This window comes from Strix aluco, chromosome 3 (genome assembly GCF_031877795.1).
Source record: "Strix aluco isolate bStrAlu1 chromosome 3, bStrAlu1.hap1, whole genome shotgun sequence".
Classification (NCBI taxonomy): Eukaryota; Metazoa; Chordata; class Aves; order Strigiformes; family Strigidae; genus Strix; species Strix aluco.
Genome location: NC_133933.1, coordinates 64,377,214 through 64,390,176, shown reverse-complemented (window position 1 = coordinate 64,390,176; position 12,963 = coordinate 64,377,214). Strand labels below are relative to the sequence as shown.

General features: G+C 47.1%; 1 protein-coding gene across 2 annotated transcripts in view; it reads right to left on the bottom strand.

Moving 5' to 3' along the window:
* Positions 1 to 8,875, bottom strand: part of PLAGL1 (PLAG1 like zinc finger 1) — a 48,805-nt gene extending 39,930 nt beyond the window's left edge. Inside the window, exon 1 of one of the 2 annotated variants that reach the window (XM_074818880.1) lies at positions 8,756 to 8,875. The gene's annotated coding sequence lies outside the window, so the exon portion shown is untranslated. Of the gene's footprint in view, positions 1 to 8,714 lie in introns of both variants that reach the window. The other variant, XM_074818881.1, reaches the window with a different exon arrangement.
* Between the last annotated feature and the right edge of the window lie 4,088 nt (positions 8,876 to 12,963).

Here is a 12,963-nt window from a genome sequence, read left to right as displayed (position 1 = left end):
TTTTTTTCATCAAAAGGATTGAGACCCACAACCCCTTCCTTCTCGAACCGAGTCACTTTGATGACTTCTAACATTCTCTTACACACTCTGTAACTCAGTATTTCATTTTTGCTAGGGGTCCAGAGATTTGTAAATATTTGTCTGTATGGGTCCTGAGGCCTGCAAAGACTGAAGTGTTCTGAGATTCAGGCTTCAATGTTGACAAATCACTGAAACTGTAAGAACAACTTACAGAAAAAAATCACTTACAGTCTTTTCTTTTAGAATAAGATAAAGAGGGAAAACCAATTTACTCTCCCATTTATCCTTGTTTTCTTTTCTTCCTTGTCAATCTCTCTGTTTTGGTCAGGGCAGCCTCTCTTCACTTCATTCAACAAATGCTTGAGAACTAGGATACATTTTTATTAACCAAAAACCTCCACGTACCTTAGCAGACTCAGTGAAAAATCTGTATAGCAAATTCATGCATTAAAAAGGCAGATGATTCCATCTATCACTCACACTAAGAATTTTTGAGAGAGAACAGCAGCATGTAAATGTGTACAGGTCAAGTAAAGATGATTTCCAAGCGTGAAAATTATTCTTGTCACTGGCAGCTGTTATGCGAGAAGTAATAAGGTCCAGAAGCCTCACTGGGCATGACCAGTGATAGGAATATCATTACGACCCATCTGCAACCTTCAAGAGACCCAAAATGCTTCTGCAATCTTTTGTTCAAAGCAAAAGTAAAAATCCAAAGCAACAGGTTTCCAAACCAGGACATTCTGATTGTCACCACAGCAGTAAGAAACTTTTCACAAACAGCCCCCCGCAGTGGGTTCATGAAAGGGGAAGCAGAGCATATTTTCAGAACTACAGAATTTCAAAATCACAGACTTTATAGTAAACGCATGCTTGTTTTGCCTACTTATTTACTTGTTTTGTGGGGAAAGGAATTTTAGGTTTGTAAAAACAAATGAGTCATGAACAAGTCAAACTATTTCCAGTCAAACTTATTTTTGTCTGAACACACTGAGTTAACTGAAACCAAAACATTTTGCAGAAATGTATGGGTTTCACTGGCTTTGCCATGAATCAGTGTCACAGGCTGTGTTGTATTTCACTGAAATTATTAATTTCATCCTCCTTCATTTGGGATATAACAGCCTCCCACCCCCCAGCTGTGGAAATCCTCACCTGACACAATTTTTCTTACTTTCATTGGCACCTACCACCGAGGACCAACCACTGAGCAATCTCTTTCCAGTGCTTGGCACCATCGGAATGAGGAAGGGCTACTTGGCTGTCAGGTTTACAAGAATCAAAGGATGCATCCACTTGGGAGACCTCACGTGCCAGTTTTCAAATTTCTCTTCCACCGAAAGAGGGAGGAGTGGTTTTATTGTAATGCATTTGGATTCATTCTGGCCAGCAGCCCCGGTCTTTTCTTGGGTGAGCCCTGAGAATACAAAAAGGTAGTGTTTCAACGGGTAAATCACCTGATTTCAGCAGGCAAATCACCTGCTGCTATTTCACTGTGAGAGGTATTAAGTCACTTGTTTAATTAATATGGGTGATTGCTGAGATATCTCAGTGCAATTGAAGCAGAAAAGAGTTATGTTACTTCTTCTTAGCTTGTCTTAATCGCTTAAAAAGGATTTAATGCTTTTTACTTACTCAGTGATGCAGGTGACTCATGACTCCGACTAAGATACAAGAAAAAATCAGAAGCCAGAAAGCATCCTGGACCATGTATGTAGAGTCTTTTTGCTTTCTAGAACATTACAAAGGTTGCCTCTCTGCACAGAAAGTTGAGCTGGTTGCTAAGACTAAATGAAAACTGAATTAAAATAGAGCTTCTTATGTTGACAAAACAAATCTCTGGGTTTTTTGCACTGTTCTTCCATCTAAGAGTTTCTCTTTTGTTTCTTCAATCCAACTTCAGTTATGCTTTCAGTAACTTCTTTCCTTTAGCTAATACTTTCCGGTATTTCATTATCTTTCCTTTGCCTTTCCCTTACCATCTCTTTCCAGATCTTTGTTCAGCATTGCTGCTTTCCTTCCTTTCATACTCCCTTTGGTCCTCTGCATGCCTCATCTGTGGCAATGACTCTGGAGATAGTTCCACCTGACAAAGAAGGAACATTCACCTCTCTGGGGACAAAATAAACTTTGAACTGGCTTAGCTATGTCTTTAACACGTGCTTCACTAGTCCTTCCACTGTTTATTATTGCAGGACAGTGTAACAATTAGATATTTGGTGTCTTCTTTGGGCATCAATCTGTCAAGGCACTGGCAAAACAGAATTTTAATGCTTTATAAATCACTTGTTTATTGCTCAGCCTTGCAGTACTTTTAATCGTGATCTCTAAAAAAGCTGTATTGATTTTAATGTTTCTTATTTCTGTAGGACAGGATAAACCAATGCTGTTGATCACATTATACAGCTGTGGTGATTGAAATAACAGTCTAGCTGAAGTAAACCAAGATTGCAGTGACAGTTTATGGCCAAAAAAGCACGTGGGACTTGTGCTGATGCAGTTCTCTCTGAAAGATATACATCTCTGAAAGACACTCTTGCAGAAGACACCCTTGCTTATCCCTCAAGAGTCCCTCAACACCATTCATAGCAACAGGAACCTGGAAACAAGAGACAGAGTGGAGGAGCAAAATACAATACTGCTCACTGCACTACATTTGCTTGCTATTGTATATGCTAGCGTAAGTTAGATACTGCTATTCTAGTACTTTCCTAAGTGCAATTCTGTTACGTGCCCTGAAGAAAAGCAAAGCACATCTACACCGACTTCATTACCTGTGCCATGCTACAAGACTTGGAGCAAATGCTGTGCCATGTCTTTGCTCTAGGTATCAGATGGACTGCACGGGAGCACAGTGGCTATCTCTGCACTCTCTGCGTGTCTACACTACAGGACTCTTTAGCCTACCTGCACCATACTTGTGACTGGTATGCCCAATGCACACAGTTGACCACATTGGTGCTATTCGGCATTTGCTGCCAATGCACTTCTTGCTACAGTTCTTCAGAAGACCGTTTGAGAGGCAATGGCATCAGAAGGCTGACAGGGAACAGTGCCTCCCAACAGGATGGGGTTCATCAACTTATTGATCTACGGATGAATCTTGCCATTCTGGAGTGACTAGTACTCCCGAACTGACAGCACACAACTTTCCCCAGCATGGTCAGTGTCACTGTGAAGACAAAGCATGGCACCATCTGCACACTGAACATAATGAGCCATTCCACGTAGCATGTCTGGGTTGTGCAGGTCATCTGCAACACCCCTGAGCACACAGAGTTGATGTTTAGCACTGAAACAGCTCTGTGTGCAACACGCAGGTCTGGGCAGCCACCAGCTGAACCACCTTAACCATGAGCACAAGTTTCCCTGTCAGGAGCTCCACTGCCCCACGTAAGGCAAAAAGAATACTAGCACTCTAGACACCCAAGAGATGACTGCTTTCCTATTGTATATCAACACACACACGAGACGACTTCCCTGCTCCTCCTCACAGAAAACAGGCAGTGAATAAGCATCCTCCTAGGACAGATCCATTTCCACCTCCCTCAGAGCAGGAGAGGAGATGGAGGAGACAACAACTGGGACAGGGAATCCATCCACGTTATACAGAGGACTGTCTCCCAGCAGCTGGGCTGGGATGAACGTTGGCACTTATTCTCTGACCCCTGCGGATCAGACAGAGCTGGGAGGTCTTCTCTGTTACTTAATTGTTGGAGAGTCAGGACTAGGTGCCACTCACAGCAGACCATGGTGACATTCCTGAGATACTCCCTACATCTCCTTTTATACTCCAATAACAGCACCTAAGTTAAGAAAACCAAGATGAAATACACACAATTCTGCACAGCTACTTTTTCAGGCTCTTCACTGATACTGACAGGAACTAGAGTTTCTATTTATATTTGTCTAGTATCTTTTATTAGCAACTCAAAGAGCCAAATCTTTCTATACTTGAAACTTGAGGCTCTCCTGAGGAAAAAATGACAACAAACAAGGATGTTGAGTTACCAACCCAGAATGATTTAGCTTACTTGAAACCCTTTTATGCCCCACCACAAGGACTAGAAATGCACGCCTTTCTGCATTTTATTCCCACTGCAGTTTTTCAGGGGTTTAAGCAAGGGAATATACAGTGTGTGTTCAGGGATGTCCTTTGAAAAATCATGGAAGCTGAATGGGAGAAAACACTGGGAGGTAATCAGTGTGAAGTTATCTCTCTAACTCATTAGAACTATAATCAATGCCTTATGACACAGTCTTTATTGTATCACCATTCCAGCTTGGAATTATGAGTAGTTAATGCTATTTGGAAAGCTTAAATTTTGCTCTCTCAAGTTGTTTGTGAAAGAGCTTCTACTAAAATAATGCTCCAGATGCAGGGAGGAGTAAGATAATAGCAGAATTAGTTTACAAAGGCACCCTTGATCCTGATTTAGCACTGGAACTCACACTATTTTACAGAAGATCAATCAGTACGGGCAGAAAAAGCAAGAAAAAAGAGGAAATATGAGAAGCATGAGACAAAGATCACTAGAAACAAGTCGCTTCTAGATCGTCATGTCAGAGTCATCTACAACATTAAACTTTTTTCACAGCAAATTCCAAATAGCCCATATTCAGAAAAATGCATGGAAGAAAGAGATATGTCAGCAAAAAAGCAAAGGCAGAAACAAAATATTTATTTATCCTTGGGATATGTGTGTAATTAAATTTTATGATCAACTTTCAAGATTTTCCCATACAGAATTCAAGTAGACTGACCCTTCTGTCCTAACTCTTGTTATTTCCTGCTAGTTATCATAAAATAGCAGTATCCTTGGCATCATTTAACGAGATTTCCTACTTCTTTCCCCACATGCAAGAAAAGAACAAACAGTTTCTTCTCGGTTTAGTGACAATTAAATGATGCGGCCAGTTGTACAGTGGCACGTGCTTAAGTAAAAGTGTGTGATTGCTGTTCCCTTGGCGTTTGGAGCAGTCTCATTTGTTTCATGCTTATCTTTGAAAGCAGGAACATCTTAAAATAAAAACACAGCAGAGCCAGTAGGGAACTAGTTGGCAATGCGTACTTTAAATATGCTCTGGTTCTGCAAACATTTCGTGAGGCAGATTGCTCTGACTGAAGAGGACTATTTAGGTTCGTAAAGTTAGGTGTAATGTTAAGTGCTCAAACACATAAAAACTTACATCAAACACATGAAACTTGTATCAACCATCAGCACAGATTGTCTTAAGTACAGTGTGTGTATTCACTTATGGGCAGGGTGGGAGGGTCGATGATTTTGGTTTTTAATCATCAGCGAAGAAGTTAGGAGTTTGAGGGAAAGGGACAGGGGCTCAGACCCCACCCCCTGCAACACACTGTAGAATAAATGTGTCTCAACAGTTACGAGGGGGAATTATCTTACACTGTTTCCTTTCCACCGAGTACTGGCAGAAGGAAAGGCAGTGAGAGAAGAAATGCGTGTGCTCACAGTGCTTCACAACAAGGAGATTCTCACTGCAGAGCAGATTACAGAATTGAGAGGAAGCAGAAGTTACTGTCTTTAGTTAGAGAGCATGAACCGGTGACCCGCTGGCCTACTTGTCTGTAAAATGAATGCAAAACGAGCGTCCATGTTAAAAGAAAGTCTACCTATAAACAAAGCACTCAAAATGGTTTAACTCTTAATTTTTATCTTAAAAACTGAGCCATTTTAAATATACTTGAAGATGCCAATCTAAGGCTTCAACCTGGTTAAACCTGGAGAACTGACTACATAATTTAACGACCCCTTCTGCCTTTAGGAAATAATTATTTTGTTATGTTTATGTGCCTTCTTGTATCGAATTCTCCAAACCTCCCACTACTGTTCTCACTCTGATGAGCAGGTCCAGAGAAACCTGCTCATCCCATCTTCTACTTCTTACACAAATAATCCTATTATCAATTTGCAGCATCTGCAGGATTGGAACGATCAGGTCCTGTTTAAATGTCAGACCTTGAGAGCACTCAATTCACAACGCAGTGGCCATCAGCATATTACAGTTATACTATTCCAGGATCTATACCAGCTCCCATTAGGTTTGCAAATGAGATTCTGACTGCTTTGATTTACAACACAGGGCAAGTAAGTGCACACTAATGGTGGAAAATATACTGCACATACAGTGGCACCACAGCAGCAAACACACACAATATCAAATAATAACCACACAATTTGTCACTGATCCTGTCACTGTATCTGTACTTCTGTTTGGCAGAACTACACGTGTTCCACCCAGAGCCACCTGCCCCACACAACCCCATTTTGTGTTGTACAGTATGAGCACTTCCCACACACAGAGGCAGAGCAGTGCTCCATGCACTGCTTCTCCAAACCAACAACAGGGACAGGAAGGACCAGTGAAGGGAAATTCCCAGTGAGCATCTTTATTTCTCCCCAGTGAAGGGTCGGAGCACAACAGAAGTGCTGCACGTGCAGGGTCAGTGGACTACTGCGGACCTCACAAGAGAAAGAGACACTCTTGTCTTGCAGGAGAAGTTGCCAAGTCAGCACAGGACTGCTTGACACTTTGTGCTGCTGCACATGATTAGATATCTCAGAATTAAACAGCCAAATTTTCTTCTAAACATTGGAACAACCAAGAATCAGGTCACACGTGTTGATGTTGATTTTACAACTGCAATACCAAGAAATCCAAGTGCCTGGATTGGGAACCTCTTCCTTCCTTGTTCTGTCAGAGATGGATTTGCTAATCTCCTGGTAATAATGTCAAGCACATCCTCTCCTACCACTTCTTGGAAAGAGAATGTATATATCATTTGTATTTATTTATGAAGATCCTCATCATCAAGGTGATATGAATAATCCTATATGTTGGACTGATGCCTGCCAGCTGATGCCTGCAAGCAGTTGATGCCAATTGTTGTAAGGGGCCTCAGACAAGAATGCACCCAAGAACATAATTTTTGCAATTGTGATGAATACATCCAGGGGAGGGCAGATAAACCAGCAGACACCTGTGGAAATCAAGATAAGGAACCTAATAAACTTTACAGACAGAGCAATGAGCCAAGCCAAGACCTTGTATGAAAGAAAAGACTGAGTTAATGGAAAGGACACTAAGAGACACCTCTTCAACAACCACTAGGGACCACCACAGACCACCGAAGACCCCCATGGAAGCCCCTCAGAGACCTTTCCCCAAATTTTAGGATGCTTGCACAATGTATTAACAGATGCATTAGATTCCCTGGAAATAGGTGGGTACTTCTTGGAAATTATACGAATAATTATTTCTTTTACTGTATATGATGAGTGTCCTTTGTCTTTCAGCCTGCATGTTAGGTGGAGCGATGCATCCAGCGCTGCAATAAAGAGAATGCCTGCTTCTTAATGCTACATCGGTGTAAAAAGGTTTATTCCCGATTTTGGTGACAGGACGATGTGGCCACAAACAAATATGTATGTAGGTACATCACGTACCCAAAAACATAGCTTGGATTCTGTCCTATACAGTCCTTCATAAATTAAAAATATCAGCTGAGGTGGGAAGATTACATTTAAACTGACATTTTAAAGACAGCTACTACTTTGTGCTCTTCATCAACTACTTTAAGTAGCTTTTACAAAAGCAGTTAGTCTTATTGGCCCTCCTTTGTAAGGAGACACATACTTGTTATGCTCAAGTCATACAGGGAAAGCAACAGCCCTCGGAGAAAAGTGTGGCCGTCCCAAATTCACCTTTCTAGAAAAATGAACTGTCACTGGGCTACGGGATACGGGCTTTCAATGGGGAGACTAAAAAAACCTGAAAGTTAAATTTTTAATAAAGTTATGTACTTTAAGAAGAAATCAATCATATAACGTGGTAAATCCATCTTCCCCACAGGCAAAAAAAGGCACGTCTCCCCTAGGAGTCAATGACAGCTCAAGACTTAACTGCAGCAAGCTGTCACCCTGCTGAAGAGTGACGAAAAACTGATGTAAACCATTCCGCGGCCACCTGTGTCAGCCAGGACTCTGAGGCAGGGCGTCAAGACCCGTTTGGGAGCGGCGGGCACGCATTTGGGCCCACACATGTTTTCTCACGTGGGAACAAACCTCCCGGACCATGACCCGAGTTTCCCGCCAAATGCAGCCAAAGCGATGTCTGCTGCTCCGCGCTCTGCCATGAGAGCCCCGTGAGTGCCGTGGGGCTGAAGAGGGGCACGAAGGACAGATGAGGAGATGTTTGCGTGTGTGTGTGTCCCCTCAATCCCCGGCCCGGAGGCTTTTCTGTTGCCGGCGGCAAGAGGGGCTGCAGCGGGCCGAGGGCGTTAGCTCGCCCTGGGGCTTTGGTGCGAGGCTCTGCGGCCGGACAAGCGGGAGAGCCTGCGCAGCGGCTGGGGCTTGGGGAAAGTTGAGGGCGAAAAGTGATAAATAAATAAACACAAAAGCCTCCTCCTGAAGGCGGACACATGTGGCGCAACTCGCTTTCCTGCGGCGGCGGCGGCGGGCGGCCCGCCCGGCCCGCCAGCCCCGGTGCTCGACGCTGTCGCCCGCCGCGGTGCTCGGCCCCCGCCCCTCAGCGCCCCGCCGCCCGCCGCCCCCGCCGGCCCGCGCCCCCCGCTCCGCCGAGCGGCCCGGCCCCGCTGCGGGGCGGCGGAGCTCCCCCGGCCCGGCCCGGCCCGGCCCGGCCCGGCCCCGCACGCCGCCCCCGCTCACCTGCCGCCCCCGGCGCGGCGCCCGGCCCCCGGCCCCCTCACCTCATGGCCCAGCTCCGCGGGCGCCGCCCGCTCCCCCAGCGCCGGGCCGGGGAGCGCAGCGGCGGCGGCAGCTCCGGCTCCTCCCGTCCCCGCGGCGGTGCCCGGCCCCGGGGAGACGCCTGGCGGCGGGCGGGCCGGAGGAGGGCCGGGCCGAGGGGCGGGCGGGCGGCCGGGCCGCGTCCCCTCCCCGCCACTCCGGAGCGGCGGGGCAGCGGCCGCCCGGCGAACAGCCGGTGCTCGGGGGCCGCCGCCGGGAAGGGGAGGGGAGGGGAGCGCGGAGGGGAGCCGGGCCGGTGCCCGAGGGCTCCCTCTGCAACGGTACTGCCGGGGCGCTTGTTAAAAACGAAGTGCGAGCGTCCCGGCCCGCGGCTTTCCGACCGCCGACCCTGCCGCGGCTGTGGCCGCACATTGTCCGTGCTTGTAAGGGCCCACACAAACCCCCTGACCTGCGCTGGTGGTAGTTCATTACTTCCAAGGAAGGCACCTCGCGGCATTAAGAACTTCCTGCCCATGTACCGATTTTGCCTCGTTATCTTGCGGTTTGGTTGCAGACTTGCATCCCGGCAGGCTGAGGGGCGCAGGAATGGAGCATGTGTGCACCTGTGGCTGGCGTTTCCCCTTGAACCCACTTGTGGCTGTTTCTTCCTGTCCTGGCATGGGTCATCCGTGTGGAGATGCTTCCACCTTCTCCATAACCACCATTTCAGGGCTGGAAAACCACCATCAGATCCAGCTGAGCCATCTCTCAGATGCTGTGAGGCTATGCAGGGCAGAAATCAGGAGATCTAAAGCCCAGCTGGAAATTAATCTGGCTTCAGCAATCAAGGACAACAAGAAATGTTTCTATAAGTACGTCAACAGCAAAAGAAAGACCAGGGAGAGCCTCCATCCCCTGATAGACGCAGGAGGAAACATGGTAACAAGTGATGAGAAGGCTGAGGTGCTTAACGCCTTCTTTGCCTCAGTCTTTAATAACAAGACTAGTTGTATTGAGGGAATCCAGCCTCCTCAGCCAGAAGACAGAGACTGGGAGAACGACCCCCCTGCATTCCAGGAGGAGATAGTCAGTGACCTACTGCATCACATAGACATACACAAGTCTATGGGACTGGATGGGATACACCCGAGGGTGCTGAAGGAGCTGGCTGGGGTGCTCGCCAAGCCGCTTTCCATCATTTACCAGCAGTCCTGGCTGACCGGGGAGGTCCCAACAGATTGGACATTGGCCAATGTGACGCCCATCTATAAGAAGGGTCGGAAGGATGATCCAGGAAATTACAGGCCTGTCAGCTTGACTTCGGTGCCCGGGAAGCTGATGGAGCAGCTCATCCTGAGTACCATCATACAGCACATGCAGGACAATCAGATGATCAGGCCCAGTCAGCATGAGTTTATGAAAGGCAGGTCCTGTTTGACAAACCTGATCTCCTTCTACGACAGGGCGACCCGCTTATTGGATGAGGGAAAGGCTGTGGATGTTGTCTACCTTGACTTCAGTAAGGCCTTTGACACCGTTTCCCACAGCATTCTCATGGCGAAACTGGCCACTTGCGGCTTGGACGGGCACACACTTTGCTGGGTAAAAAACTGGCTGGATGGCCGGGCCCAAGGAGTTGTGGTGAACGGAGTTAAATCCAGTTGGCGGCCGGTCATGAGTGGTGTCCCCCAGCGCTCAGTTTCGGGGCCACTCCTGTTTAACATCTTTATTGATGATCTAGACGAGGGGATCGAGTGCACCCTCAGTAAGTTTACAGATGACACCAAGTTGGGAGGGACTGTTGATCAGCTCGAGGGTAGGGAGGCTCTGCAGAGAGATCTGGACAGGCTGGAGCGATGGGCTAAGGCCAACTGTAGGAGTTTCAATAAGGCCAAATGCCAGGTGCTGCAGTTGGGCCACAGCAACCCCCAGCAGCGCTACAGGCTTGGGGAGCAGTGGCTGGAGAGCTGCCAGTCAGAGAGGGACCTGGGGGTGCTGATTGACAGCCGGCTGAACATGAGCCAGCAGTGTGCCCAGGTGGCCAAGAAGGCCAATGGCATCCTGGCTTGTATCAGAAATAGCGTGGCCAGCAGGGACAGGGAAGTGATCTTACCCCTGTACTGGGCACTGGTGAGGCCGCACCTCGATTACTGTGTTCAGTTTTGGGTCCCTCACTACAAAAAGGACATTGAATCACTTGAGCGTGTCCAAAGAAGGGCAACAAAGCTGGTGAAGGGTCTGGAGCACATGTCGTACGAGGAGCGGCTGAGGGAACTGGGGTTGTTTAGTCTGGAGAAGAGGAGGCTGAGGGGAGACCTCATCGCCCTCTACAGCTACCTGAAAGAGGGTTGCAGAGAGCTGGGGATGTGTCTCTTTAACCAAGTAACAAGTGATAGGACAAGAAGTAATGGCCTCCAGTTGCGCTAGGGAAGGTTTAGACTAGATATTAGGAAGTATTTCTTTACAGAACGGGTTGTTAGGCATTGGAATGGGCTGCCCAGGGCGGTGGTGGAGTCCCCATCCCTGGAGGTGTTTAAGAGTAGGGTCGACTTAGCGCTGAGGGATATGGTGTAGTTGGGAACTGTTAATGTTGGGTTGATGGTTGGAATCGATGATCTTCAAGGTCTTTTCCGACCTAGACGATTCTGTGATTCTCCAGGCTGAAACACACCCAGTTCCTTCAGACTTGCTTCCCATGTCAAGTTCTCCACATTTAACCATCTCCGTGGCCCTCCATGGGATCCTCTCCAGTTTTTCAGCACCTCTTTTGAACTGGGGAAGACCACAGCTGGGCTCAGTCCTCCAGGTGTGGACCAACAAGTACCAAATAGGGTGGAATAATGGCACCCCTTGATCCGTTGGTTATGCTCTTGCTGATGTAACCTGGGGCACAGTTTGCCTTCATGGCTGCAAAGGGCATTGCTGCCCAACTGCTCAGCTTGCAGAGGCCACCAGTTCCCCCCAACTGTTTCAGCAGCACTACACCCCAGCCAGGCAAAGTCCAGCCTAATCTAGGACCCTGCTTTTAGAGAAGGTTGGGCCAGCTGACCAAGGATCCAGAGATCCCTTCCGACCTAGCTTGACCTTTCAGTGATCCTGTGATTCAGTGTGTTGTGGTTTTGGGAACTGTAGATAACGCGTTATGTCAACTCTGAAACAAATGTATTTGATTGATTAATTACCATGAAAATGGTAACGGTTGGCCTGCTGGTATTTGCCCATTAAATAATCTTTTAGATGTTCTCTCTAACCCATAATACACGAGCACTTTCCAACATGATTATCTTAACAAAAAGCTATGTTTAAAGTAGATACAAGTTCAATTGCCAAAGCATGATTGAATCATGATTCCTATTAAGTCGAATTCCACTGTTAGGTCATTTTTAACAGCATATGTTGTCTCAGCAGTGGCTGCAAGATCCAGCCAGGACCCTGACAGATAAAACTAATCTTTCTGGGGCAGTTTCAAGCATTATTACATCAGCCTCTCAGCCAGACTTTTTGCCAGAAATCATGAACCCCATGGCAGTCAGCAGCATGGCATATGCCACTACCATGGCTGCTACACTTCACTGTCAAATTTATTAACTTAAACTGCCAGTAACAATATATGTATGCTAATATTATCATATGTTAATAACCACAGCCTGGGCAACTTGAGCACCAAATGTTTGTGGTGGGACTGAGGAGGAGGAGTGAGGTGACATAAGGCAGTTTATAACTACAGTAATATTGCAATAAAGCAGCACCATTGCTGGACCACTGAAATGTACTCTAGGCCAGTGGTTCTCAACCTGTGATCTGTGGACCCCTGGGGGGGCCGCAATGTCATCACAGAAGGTCCACGAAGGCTTAAAGCAGGGGTGGGGAGCATCCAGCCCAGAAACATTTGGTGTGGCCCCCGGCAAGCACTGCACCTCCTTTTCCCACAGCCCCCTCCCCTCAATGCTCCTCTCATAATCAAGCCCCGCGCCCCCACCTGCCCTGACACACTAGTATACTCGGTGCTAGTATGGTTGGGGGCACCCACTTTAACTAGGCAGTTTTTCTCTTAAAGACATTTTCTTAACACAACGGCCCTCTTTAGGGCCACAACGGGGCTGAAGTCTCTTCCTCCAAGTGGTGGCCCTGGACCTGTAAACAAAAATATATGGTGCCTGAACACAGACAAACAAGGGAGGAGGTGAGAAGAATTGTAAAAACTTATCACCAAATTTTAATGTAAAAATTG